The 12,418-nt window shown below is 37.5% G+C and overlaps 1 long non-coding RNA gene across 1 annotated transcript; it reads left to right on the top strand.

Moving 5' to 3' along the window:
* The first annotated feature begins 2,187 nt into the window (after window positions 1–2,187).
* LOC139077037 (uncharacterized) lies at window positions 2,188–7,994 on the top strand. The gene is made up of 2 exons (XR_011529195.1): window positions 2,188–2,567; window positions 5,939–7,994. It is a non-coding gene; the product is annotated as an uncharacterized lncRNA (long non-coding RNA).
* Window positions 7,995–12,418: the final 4,424 nt, after the last annotated feature.

Genomic DNA, 12,418 nt, shown 5'->3' with positions numbered 1-12,418 from the left:
GTCCCCATGCTGCAGCTCTTACTGCCCGTGGGTCCTGTCCCCATGCTGCAGCTCTTACTGCCCGTGGGTCCTGTCCCCATGCTGCAGCTCTTACTGCCCGTGGATCCTGTCCCCATGCTACTCCATGCTATTATCTGAATAAAAGAGCACTACTGCCAGACCTTGAGAGTCCAAGAAATCTTTCTTTCCACTACTTGACTCACCAAGCCCGCATCACTCTGGCCAGAAGAACCCAGATCAGGTAAAGGAAATGTCTTCCTCCCCTACAATGCACATTTTGTTTGTGAAATGTATAAGCTAATCTAACAGTAAATAAATACAAACCATGCTCAATTTCAACCTAAAAATTCTTAATTTACCAGATTTTTGCAGTTAGGTTTAAAAGCTTAAGAGAAGCAAGGTTTTCAACTTATAACTGTAGTAGATTGAATGTCATTGACTACACAGGCTACAGTAAGTATTGTTTTCTGCACACAAAAGCTTCTATGAGACAAAGAAAAAAAGCCCAACTGATGTCAGCCTGGGACGGATCCAAAAAATCTTTCTGATGAAAGTAACTTTGAGGCTGAAAATAAGGCATGTGAAAGAGCCAGAACAGAAAAAGCCTGAGTAGGAGAGAGGAATGACCACAAATAGGGGACTGTAGCACTTCAGTCTTACTGGAGCATAATGGATGAAACAGGAACGCCTAGGGAGGTAGATGCCAACACTCCTTAATTGGAAAACTATGGAAGAGGCAGCTTAAAAACATCTCTCCAAAGGGCCTCCCACTCCTAAAGCACTCACACGCATCCTCAGTATGGCAAAAATGAATCTAACTCGCTTCTGGCAGAACTCTTCTGTGAAGAGGCCTCAGTGGGCAGTGTCAATTGGGAAACAAAGCTTTAGTTTGTGCTGGCTTCAATAGAGCCTGGTGCCAGCTCTTTGTTAGGAAAAAAGAGCTTAATTGTCTCTCCCTCAACTTCCCTATCTTTTTAATGCAAAAAGCTTTCCTGACAGGTCCTGGTACTGCCTTAGGCTCCTCACCACGTCTGTCTGCTCATTCCCAACTCACAGCCTTCATTCACATTTGCTGTTTCCTCCACCTGGAATCCGAACCTTCCCTATCTGGTCCACTCCTATACTTACACTGTCCAGAATAGTAGCTTCACATAATGGCTACTCAGAGAGCATGTGTGGATGCTTGAGTAGAGAACAGGAAGTGCAAGAACACTTTCAACTGCCTCTTCAGCATTTTCCACTTTAGTTCACCCAAGGGGCAGAGGATACTCTTCTGGGCAGCACCAAACTTGCTTTCTGCAAAGTCTTTGAAAGGCACAGATGGACTCTGTGTCCTCAGTCATTTTTTTCTCATTCTGGGTGTCCCAGGTCCTGCCCAACCCCACAGAATGAGAGACCAGGATAAAGGAGCTCCAGGTTGGCGTACAAGAGCCTTAAATTGGCACCATCTCTTCTATTTGCCCTCCCATGACCTCGAGCTACTCACTGAGCAACTCTGTACATCTCTTTCCTTAGAAGTAAAATGAGTTAAAGATAATACTTGACTCATAAGGTTTCAGAGAGGAACAAAGAAGATAATGTTTACAAAGATTTAGTAAAGTTCCTCAAGAAGTGTATGCTCAATCCATGTTAACTCTATTGTGGTTTTTGGTGATGTTATTATCAGTTATAAAATGAAGAAAAGTCTCACTTGGTGGGTTTCAAACTGTATTTCAGATTGATACCGACCATGATATCAGTTTCCCCACATTAAATCCAGCATATATGGGGTTAAAACCAAAACACTCATTCCCTGCTTACTCTCTGGCTTCCTGGCTCCAGAATCCACTATCCTTCATGGAGACAGACACTGTCAAGGACAACCACCTGGATTATCTCCTCCCCACGAAGAGATAGAGACTGGTGGGAAAGCTGCTGACCAGCAAGGTCACGGGCTCCCTCCTCTCATCAAGTTGTCTCAAGGCCAAAGACAGGCTGGTGGGAAAGTTCCGACCAGCAAGGCCATATTCTCCCCCTCCCCTACCTAAAACCCCAAACAAAAATCCTTCCTTTTAGCTTTTCGGGGAGTTTGGGATTTCAGTGTTAGCTGCCCTCTCTCCTTGCTCAGTGCTGTGCAAAAATAAAGTTCCTACTTTCTTCTACCACACCTGGTGTCAGAGATTGGTTTTCTGAGCAACGGGTGAGTGAACTCACTTCAGGTTCGGTAACAATTTGGCGACCCAGATGGGACAATGTCCCAGGTGGACGTCTAGCCTGTGGCACACCAGCCTCTGGTGAAAGGCCTCTCTTGGAAGCTGTCCTGCAGCTGCCTGAGTCCCTTGTCTCAGGGACAGCCCCAAGCGACTGGCTGCTAGCCAGACGTCGTTGGCCCACGGCGCTTTTGCTTTGGTGGTGGAAGAAACTAGGTTTAGGACTTAAAAAGACGTCTCTTGTAAGTAGCTGGTAGTTTTTGTTTTTGTCTTTGTGTTAACCTTTTCCAACAGGACCGGCCAGAAACAATGGGTACCTTGGCAGCCCTCGGGGCTCCATTTGTTTTGAAGTCACTGCGACGCCCTGGGCAAATTTTGGTAAGTCCCCCGGGTGCGCACAACCGAGGTCCCTTGTCCTTGCCCATTTGGGAAGATCTGCATAGGGGATCTTCATTTGTTGGGAACCCACCGAGTGTAGCACGTGGACTAAGCTGGGACTGGAAGCACTTTGGTTTTTGGTTTTGGTCTTTGTTTTGGCTTCCGTTTGTGGCCGAGGGTTTTTGGGAATGCATGCTCGTTTGGTGTTTGTTGTTGTTTGTCTGTTTGTCTGTGCTTTTAAAAGTGTTAACATGGGGAGTGCTGCATTTATTCCACCTAAGAGCCCCTTGGGAAAAACTTTGGCTGATGGTTGACCTATAGCTATAATCCAAAGTCTAAAGAGGGATGATTTTCTTTTGTAACACCACTTGGCCACAATATTCTTTAGACTCTGGAGAGAAAAAAAAATGGCCAAACGATGGATCCTCAAGTTGGAAAACTTTTTAGAGAGCTCTTATGATAAACAACTGTTTTATCGGTACCTATGAAAGGACCAAATTAAGAAGAAACTATAATGACTAGTCTTAAGAACTTAATCAAATTTGGGGTCTCAGCTTCTCGTAGTCTTACAGATGCTAATAAAAATGTTAAGTTAACAAAGAGAAATCAGAAAGGGAAGAGTCACAGGACTCATCCCAATGGGATAAATGGAACAGATATAAATGAAGTTAAAACAAAGGTTTTAATAAAACACTGCCTAAGGTTGGCTGGGCTAAAGGGACCCCTGTATTGGCTCCCCAACATTAAAGGACATCAGACAAACCTGATCTATTTACCCCAGTTTGAAAAATTTAAAAGCTCAGGAGGCAAAAATCAGAGTGAGAAACCTGACCAACCATTGTTTGGGGCAACAGTTAGGCTACTAAGATTAATAAGACTATAAAGATTAAAGTATTTAAGCTAATATTATATGAAGAGGTTATGTCAACTTTGCCTGGATGTTTTCTTTGGGAATAAATGTTATGTCTAACTGGGAGTGCTTCCACTGAACAATATTGTAATACCAAAACTTGTTAATAGAATTCTAATGTAAGTTATAATTAAAAGTATAAGGGTTAGTAAAACTAAGATAAAGTTTTGTAAAAATTGATATACTTAGGCCAATTTCAGTTCACACAAACTGATGTATGCAATTGGAAAAGCCAGCTGCAATAATGTGGAGCCTGTTTTAATCTTTTGAGGCTTCTAAATAAAATTAGAAATACTTTACTGCCTCTTTAAGAGAAAATAATTAAATAATTAAACATGCCAGCAGCCACCCCAAATCTGCTGCTTTTGTCTACTCTTGCTGAGCTTCCCAACAAGCTGAGCTTTTCTTCAAATCCCTCAAAATTCCTGATCTAAAATTGAACAAGTAAAAATAAGCAAACTTTTGAGATAAATTGGAATTGTAATGGCCATTCTGAAAACCTCTTTCAGAAGAGGATTCAAAATCTCTCATAAAGGAATGCGGTCTTTAATGAATATGCAAAAACTTCTAAGAGACAAAGTTATTTAATATGATATAAAATGATCTTTGATGAATAAAAGCCTGTTTAAGTTCACTGGTTCCATTTAAAATGAATGTGTCCTCAAAGTTATCAGCATTGGCTATAATGCAAACATACAGTCTGGGTCTACTGGTCAAATGAGCTCATGTCATGTCTGTTACAAAATTTATCAGCAAAACTCATAACTCAGTATAATAGCTAATTTTGTTTAATGTCTCATGGAGTTTTTGAAGATGATCTAAATATAATTGTTAAGAAAAGGTAAACTAAATAAACTCAAAAAAATAAAAGTTTTTGGAAAAACTTTTTAACAATGATTATATATATAATTATAAGTATAATAATTATATTATGATATATGTACTGAAAACAACTGAGGATGATAGTTAAATGCTGTAATGCCACATGAAGGTTTGAAGAGTAATTGTTAAAACTGGGTAAGAGTTTTAAGTACAATAATTATGTTTTATAGTCTGCATACTTAAAAACAGCTTCCAAAATCTTTTTGGAAACTTAAATTTTATAACTTTACTAAGTTAAGTTAAATAATAACAGTTTATTGGGTGTCTAGGTCATTTCCACATAAGATAAAATATTAAAGGTTAACTACTAAGCATATATTTGTCTGCCTTTGGTTTCTTATATCAAAGAGACCAAAAAGTGCTTAGATTTATTAATAAACATGTTTTATGCATGCTGATAAATTTTCTATGAGGAAACATATTTCTAAAAGGTCTGTATACAAGGAAAGTAAAATATATGGTTTCAGTAAAAAGATATAAAGAATGGAAATATTTTTGCTTCTTGAGTTGAGAAAAATAAATTTGTCCTAAAGTGCTGGGACAAATTCTGAATGTAAAAAAAGTAACCAAAGGTTTGTAAAAGTAAAACCCTAAAGAGATTTATATACGGTCAAGTTGGCCAGGATTAAAGTTAATCCAATTAAGTAAATAAACTTATATGTCAAAAGTAAACTGGTACAAAATTAAAACTTGGTTTCCTCTTTCTTAAAAGGATAATTTTCCTAAATTTTTAATCTGCTCTTGATAAAAAGATTATAATAAGGCTTTTTTTGACTATTTTAACTCTGTGTCCCCTTGACTGTTTTCTTGTCACTTGGAATAGATACCTGAACATGGTTTCGCAGTGAACCTGGTTTCCTATCTGAACAAATGTTTTAAAGCTTTTAATATTTTTGACAAGCTTCCCCCCTACACAAATATTCAAGTCTTGAATACAAGCTTTCTTTTGACCTGGAAGAGGAGGGAAGGTTTCTCTGGGGATTTTCAGAGGGCCCCTGGGAATTCTCGGAGAAATTTGCTGTCTTCCTATAAGGAAAGAATGCTAAACTAATAAGGCTTATTATGTATGTTAAATTACATGAGAAGTGTTGTCAAATAAATAATGATAAACTTCCTTAAATGGTATTAGGTAAATGAGTGTTATTATATAAATATTTAAAAAATTCTCTGATCTGTTCTGATTGCCAGCTATAATCCTGGTTATTATCTCAAAGTGTTGTATATCACAGACGTGGTCAGATGCCTTTGTCAATTACCATTTTTGAATGTTTTATTATTTATGAACAGTGGCTATTTTACTTTGATGTTTTTGCAAATATGTTTCATCTTCAGAGAAATTCATGGAAAGGACTCTGACACTCTAGAATACAGGTTTCTAATAAACATTCAGATTGTAAAACTAAACGAGGTAAAAATTACAGAACTCGAACAGAGAACCTGATGACCTCACAAACTGCTGACAGAAGATTAAGATCAAGAACCAATTACACAGGACGGAATAAACTGATAGGGATGATTATAATTGTTATGACTTTTTAAAATAATTTTTGCTGATTTTTGATGTTTTGCTTTTTTTCAGAGTTAAGAAAACCTTTTTCTCTATTCTCTTGAAGAACTATGACTTACAGCAATTTATAAACAAAATTGAAACATTTGTCTTTTCCTCCCTATTTGAGCCCCCCAAAACGTAAAACCCTCTGATAAGTAAGTATTCTTATTCTTATGGCAATATAGTTGTTTGCATAAGTCCAATAAGAATCTGTTCTTCTTTTAACAGGACACAATTGGAAACACTGGTTATATTACCAAGACTTTGACTGGAACATCATATTTGAAAAAACATACAGGCTTAAATATAACAAGACAGCTTTTGAGGAATGAAGGTTGACATTCTGGAATAAAGCCACTTGGAAATATTGGCCTGGTACTGTGTTTATGGGTTCTGTAACCTGGTAAGGTTCAGCAAAGAATGTCGCTCCCTCTGGCAGGTACAAGGAACCTCAGTATTTTGGGGGACCTCACGAAGAGAGGGATTCACCCAAATCTGTAGGTACTGCAGGCAGAATCTGATAACAGGTCCTTTGCTTTGCTTTCCTTGAGAGACCTTTAAAGTTCAACCTGAGATTCCTTATAAGGTTCCAGCAAAGCAGATTAAAAAGAGCCTATATGGGGGCTGGCCCCGTGGCCGAGTGGTTAAGTTTGCGCGCTCCGCTGCAGGCGGCCCAGTGTTTTCATTGGTTTGAATCCTGGGTGAGGACATGGCACTGCTCATCAAACCACGCTGAGGCAGTGTCCCACATGCCACAACTAGAAGGACCCACAACGAAGAATATACAACTATGTACTGGGGGGCTTTGGGGAGAAAAAGGAAAAAGAATAAAATCTTTAAAAAAAAAAACAAGAGCCTATATGATCAACTGCTATTCTTGCTGTACTTATGTAAATAATTATGCCAAATTTATTAAAACTAAACTTATTTTGCAAACCAGTTACTCTTAGTTTGGCTATTTCTAGTGAAATTGAGGGTGATTTTAGGGAGGAAGATTATGTTTCAATAGAAACTATAATACATGTTTATAGATATTGAATTTTAGTTTTTTCAATTGTCTTTGAAATTTTTCTTTTACTTCTGTTAACTGGACTGGATCTTGAATTCTTTGTCTGCTGAAATATCTGGCTAAAAACTTCCAAACTAACATTTTCAGGTTTTTTTTGCATTATTTTCATTTAGAGTCATTGAAAATTAAATCTTCCCTTTATCCTAAAGCCTTGCAAACTAAAGGTGGAAGACCTAATATAAACTTAAGAAAGATTCACGTCTACTGCTGTGTAAGCCAGTCAAAAAGCTACATGAGTGCCCGATAACACCATCAGAGACATTTCAAACTGCAAAAGATGCTTCGACCCTGACTTCTAGGAATCTTGCTTGGCTGCCCCCTGGGATCAGAAACTGGTTTATAGTTTGCTCCAATCATTAACCTTGTTTTTCTCTTTTTGTTTCTCTACAAAAACTTCTTATTAAATACCTGATTACTTACTTACATGATACAGGCCTAACTTAAGGAGCCCACCAGCATCACTGCCTTATTAAAATACTGGTTCAGTGGGACGAAACAACCTACGCCCCATTTCAGCAGGAAGTAGCTAGATCGGTCGCTGCCCCAAATCCCTCAAGATTGACAGATGGACATAAAATAGGGGGGAGTTGATACCGACCCTGATATCAGTTTCCCCACATTAAACCCAGCATATATGGGGGTTAAAACCAAAACACTCATTCCCTGCTTACTCTCTGGCTTCCTGGCTCCAGAATCCACTATCCTCCATGGAGACAGACACCGTCAAGGACAACCACCTGGATTATCTCCTCCCCACAAAGAGATAGAGACTGGTGGGAAAGCTGCTGACCAGCAAGGTCACGGGCTCCCTCCTCTCATCAAGTAGTCTCAAGGCCCAAGACAGGCTGGTGGGAAAGCTCCGACCAGCAAGGCCATATTCTCCCCCTCCCCTACCTAAAACCCCAAACAAAAATCCTTCCTTTTAGCTTTTCGGGGAGTTTGGGATTTCAGTGTTAGCTGCCCTCTCTCCTTGCTCAGTGCTGTGCAAAAATAAAATTCTTACTTTCTTCCACCACACCTGGTGTCAGAGATTGGCTTGCTGTGTAACGGGTGAGCGAACTCACTTCAGGTTCGTTAACAAGATGACTGAAGATTTCTTAGAGGAGCTTCAGGTTCTGCAAATGTTTAATTCTATTTTTTGAACAGACTTTGCTTTTTAGCTTTTTTAAAAAATAGACTCTAGTTTTAGGTTCACAGCAAAATATGAAGGCTTCCCATACACTCATTGCCCCCTACCCCCAGCCTCTCCCACTATCAACATCTTGCACCAGTGTGGTACATTTGCTACAATCAATGAACCTACCTTGACACATCATTATCACCCAAAGACCATAGTTTCCATTAGGGTTCACTCTTAATGGTGTACATTCTATGGGGTTTGACAAATATATAATGACATGTATCCACCATTATAGTATCATATAGAATAATTTCACACCCTAGAAATCCTGTGTACTTGCCAATTTATCCCTTCCTCCCCTAGTCCCCGGCAATCACTGATTTTCTTTAGTCTCTCCATAGTTATACCTTTTCCAAAATGTCATTTTGTTGAAACCATACAGTATGTTTCCTTTTCAGATTGTCTTCTTTCACTTAGTAACATGCATTTAAGTTTCTTCTGTGTCTTTTCATGGCTTAATAGCTCATTTCTTTTTAGTACTGCATGATATTCCATTGTCTGGATGGACCACAGTTTGTTTCTCCCTTCACTAAGGACATCACTGTTGCTTGCAAATTTTGGCCATTATAAATAAAGCTTCTATAAACGTCTGTGTGCAAATTTTTGTGTGGACCTGAGTTTTCAACTAGTTTGGGTAAATACCAAGGAGTGTGATTGCTGGATTGTATAGTTAGAAATATGTTTAGTTTTGTAAAGAACTGCCAAACTCTCTTTCAAAGTGGCTGTATTATTTTACATTTCCACCAGAAATGAATGAGAGTTCCTCTTGCTTCATGTCTTCAGCAGCACTTGGTGTTGTTCATGTTTTGCATTTTGGCCATTCCAATAAGTGTGTAGTGGTATCTCATTGTTATGCAAGTGCTTATTTGCCACCTGTATGTCTTCTTTAGTGAGGTGTCTGTTAAGATCTTTGGCCTTTTTAAAAGTGGGATTGTTCATATTCTTATTGTTGCATTTTAAGCGTTCTATGTGTATTTTGGATAATAGTCCTTCATCAGATATGCATTTTGCAAATATTTTCTTTCAGTTTGTAGTTTGTCTTCTCATTCTCTTGAATATGTCCTGTGAAGAGAGGAAGTTTTTAATTTTAAGAAGATCAGTTTATGAATTATTTCTTTAGTGGATCATGCGTTTGGTGTGTCTAAAAAGTCATCACCATACTCGAAGTCACCTAGATTTTTCTCCTATGTTATCTTCTCTGACTTTTACAGTTTCACATTTTATATTTAGGTTTATGATCCATTTTGAAGTAATTTTTGTGAAGGGTGTAAAGTTTATGCCTAGATTTCCTTTTTGGCATGTGGATGTGCTCTGTGTTCTAGCATCGTTTGTTGAAAAGAATTTATCTTTATTCCATTGTCAAAGCCTTTGCTCCTTTGTCAAAAATCAGTTCACTATATTTATGGGAGTCTATTTCTGGGCTCTATATTCTGTTCCATTAATCTATTTGTTATTCTTTCACCAATACCTCACTATATTGATTATTGTAGCTTTATATAAGCTTTATATTGTAGCTTTTATATATTGTAGCTTGAGGTTGGGTAGGGTTGCTCTTTTGACTTTGTTGTTCTCCTTCAGTATTGTGTTGGCTATTCTGGATTTTTTTCCAATGCATGTAAACTTTTGAATCAATTTGTTGATATCTGTAAAATAACTTGCTGGAATTTTGATTACATTTATGTTGAATCCCATAGATTGAGTCAAGAAGGACTAACATCTTGACAATAATGAGTCCTCCTATCCATGAAAATGGAATATCTCTCCATTTAGTTAGTTCTTCTTTGGTTTCTTTCATCAGAGTTTTGTAGTTTTCTACATATAGGTCTTGTACATATTTCATCAGATTTATACTCAAGTATTTCATTTTGGGGGGGTAATATTGTAAGTGGCATTGTGTTTTTAATTTCAAATTCTACTAGCTTATTGCTAGTATATAGGAAAACAATTGACTTTTCTAGATTAATGTTGAATCCTGCAACCTTGTCATAATCAGTTCTTAGTTCTGGGAGTCTTTTTGTCAATTCTATTGGATTTTCTGCCTGGATAATTATGTCATCTGTGAACAAAGCCAGTTTTATTTCTTCCTTCTCAATTTGTATATGTTTTATTTCCTTTTCTTGTCTTATTTCATTAGCTAGGACTTCCAGTCCAATGTTGAAAAGGAGTGGTGAGAGGGAACATTCTTGCTTTGTTCCTGATCTTAGCAGGAAAGCTTCTAGTTTCTCACCATTAAGTATGATGTTAGCCGAATTCTATTTTTAAAAATACATTTTAAGCTGTTATAAATTTAAATAGAAATAACACTCAAGTATGTTTATGTGACAAATTTTAAATAAGTGCAGACAGTTAAGGCACTATATTTTTCTGCCAGGGTGGGAGCAGCCTTGGAATGAAGCCCACTCCTGCATTTCTGAAATTCTTATAAATTTGTCATTGATTAGGAACGTTTTAAGTCTGGCATGGGTTTTACTTCCTTAGCAGACATCCTGAGTGTTCGCTTTAGAGAAGATGCCAGTAGATTAATGGCTTCTCAAATTATGATGAAACTATAGAAAGCTTTGACACAGAATTCAGACCCACTTCACTAATAGCTGGTTTAAATGTTGAGAAAGGATCATTTCCTTAGTGTAGAACCTGAATTCAATGGCGGATGTAAGCCAGGTTAAAGTGGCTCTACACCATCTTCCACAGAGTCATATTGATGTCTTGCGTCTTAAGGGGCTATCTAAAAGAAAAGTATTTTATCGTATCTTCAGACTTTTTACAAAGCTTTATGATGGATAGTAAAATGGATAAAAGAACTTATTAGTAAAATCTTTCCAAATGCCAGAAGAATGGGCTCCATAACACATCTAGACCCTTCGCATATGAGGGTTTCCAGACATTTGTCTGCTTCTTCCTCTTCAGCTTCAGCTTCAATTTCTCCCCTGAGCCTGCAGATTGGCAGAGGAAAAAGTAATGAGATCTGGGTATTTTTTCAATTCATAAAATTTACTTTCACTTATTTTAAACTAATTTATTAAGAAAAGCTTTATAAGAAACAAAGAGTAGTATAATAAATATGTAATGCACCCTCACAAAGTTTAAGAAATAGATCATTGTCAATGACTAACATTGTTTAAACTCTTAGGACATTCTTAGTATTTATTTCTTTTTCTAAATTGTTAGAGTTTTTTTTTTCTTGATATCTTTTGGAAATCACAAAATTCTATGTGGGAAACAGATGCCTGTGTATTGTGCCATCAGACATTATGTTTATTGCCAAACCACAAACCTGTGATATGCGTCATGATGACTTTGATTCATTTATTCATTCATTCAATAAATTTACTGAGCTTCTATTGTATGACAGGTGCTTGTGTTTTACTTGGCATCGTCCGATGGTGTTCTCAATTTGAAGTGAGATGATTCCTGTAGTTTATTCCTTGCACCATATCATCAGTCTTAGGGTTCTTTCGAGACCTCTGAGGGAAGCTTGTGCACCTCTGTTCCTCTCTGAGGTAAATGGATCCTCCCTCTTTTTGCCTGAACCTACATACCTGTTATACTTAGAGTAACCACCATGTGCTCTGGATTTTCAAAGGCAGTTCTGTGTTCAAATTTTTGGCTCATAAAATATGTTAATTACATTTAAATTAATGGCATCTGTGTACTTGTCTTTGTTGAGAACACGTCCTGTGTATTTGTCACATGAGGGAAGGCACTCTATAAATATTTGAATAAATTGATAAACATGTTTTAATTTGAGGCAGAATTTATCAAAAGGGAAAAATATGTCACACTTTTCAGCTAGATTGGAGCACATTTAAGGGGTAAATAAGATCCTTATCAGCTCAAGCTTGTACGTCTGCCCATCTCTAACTCAAAATTCTCTGTGACAACCTTTTACATTGCTGTGTTTGTGCTCATAGGCACACTTTTCTGACTAGGGTAAACTGTCTCTCCACTTCTATTCCACTTAGGTGAATCTTTCCTTTCCTCAAGGCAATTGCCCAAGGAAATTTCCCCAGGATCAGTTTTTATGCTTCCCTGGACTGGTAACTAGACGTGTGAATACCTGGGGACAAAAAAAGTAAAAATTCAGATTGTTTTCTCTAGGTTTTTGGTTCCTGTTGTTTCCTAACTTCTTCAAAAGAAAAATAAATAGATGAGAGTGAGGGAACTCCTTTCCTCCATATTTTGTTTCAATAAGACAAGTATATGTTATACCCTAAATATAACTAATCAAATTGTTTAAATAAGCAAGCCAGATGTTACATAA

The sequence above is a fragment of the Equus przewalskii genome, chromosome 18 (assembly GCF_037783145.1).
Source record: "Equus przewalskii isolate Varuska chromosome 18, EquPr2, whole genome shotgun sequence".
Classification (NCBI taxonomy): Eukaryota; Metazoa; Chordata; class Mammalia; order Perissodactyla; family Equidae; genus Equus; species Equus przewalskii.
This window is presented reverse-complemented; position numbering and strand designations above follow the sequence as displayed.